This window comes from Etheostoma spectabile, unplaced genomic scaffold (assembly GCF_008692095.1).
Source record: "Etheostoma spectabile isolate EspeVRDwgs_2016 unplaced genomic scaffold, UIUC_Espe_1.0 scaffold58, whole genome shotgun sequence".
NCBI classification, from domain to species: Eukaryota; Metazoa; Chordata; class Actinopteri; order Perciformes; family Percidae; genus Etheostoma; species Etheostoma spectabile.
Window position 1 is genome coordinate 228,303 of NW_022605629.1, and position 815 is coordinate 229,117.

The 815-nt window shown below is 37.7% G+C and overlaps 1 protein-coding gene and 1 long non-coding RNA gene across 7 annotated transcripts in view; one reads left to right on the forward strand and one right to left on the reverse strand.

Moving 5' to 3' along the window:
• The window catches only part of slc4a11 (solute carrier family 4 member 11), a 156,939-nt gene that overhangs the window by 98,389 nt on the left and 57,735 nt on the right, over positions 1-815 (reverse strand). The gene's annotated exons all lie outside the window — the stretch shown is intronic.
• Positions 1-815, forward strand: part of LOC116686951 (uncharacterized) — a 3,077-nt gene that overhangs the window by 1,817 nt on the left and 445 nt on the right. The window contains exon 2 of the long non-coding RNA XR_004331433.1: positions 69-76. This is a non-coding gene — a long non-coding RNA (uncharacterized LOC116686951). The remainder of the gene's footprint in view (positions 1-68; positions 77-815) is intronic.

Consider the following 815-nt stretch of genomic DNA (forward strand, 5'->3'; position numbering starts at 1 on the left):
TGTGTGTGTGTGTGTGTGTGTGTGTGTGTGTCTGGTGGTGTAAAGGCAGCATTGCATACCACACTGAGAAACAGAAGTCAGATCTGTGCACAAGCCGCAATGACATCACAGCAAAGGCACGCGATGACACACTGCTGACCGACAGGCAACATATTGTGCTTCAATGTTGTCCCTTCCGCAAATAAACTCGGTCCTCTACTTTACTCTCTTGCAACAACAACTATGTAAGAATACAGATTCAGAGAGACAACGCAATGGCAGTGTTTACAATCTCAAATCAGATGGGATTATTATTGGGCGTTTCAAGGTCATGTAAATGCTTGCTTTAATCAACCCATTAATTTATTTATTTACTGTTTCGTGCCATTAACTTTAAATTCATTCTTTTATTTGATCTATTTATTGAAGATGGTTTTGATTGTTGCATTTAGTTAATCTCCTATTCTACTGTTGAATTAAATATCAGTTAGTGAGCTGCTTTATAAACATGTGCATAAAATAGGGAGAGGGAAATGCAGGGTATATACAGAAATCCTGTAGGTAATTTCAATACTTTTTAATACCTTCTCAATATTTTTTAAAACCTACACGCCATTGAGTTGCAAGTTTATACAGCAATATGTTTCTAACAATCTAACCAACTTTTCTACTACTTTTCTGCTGCAGTAGAGTCCTATAGTAGTACTTGATGCAATCAACACTTCCAGCCTGTTGAAACCAACACTTGAATCTTAAAGAGTGAACAAATCGAACCATACAATACTTTAAAAGGTCTCTCTCTCATGGTGGGGGGCAAATTCTCTGGGCAGGCAAAG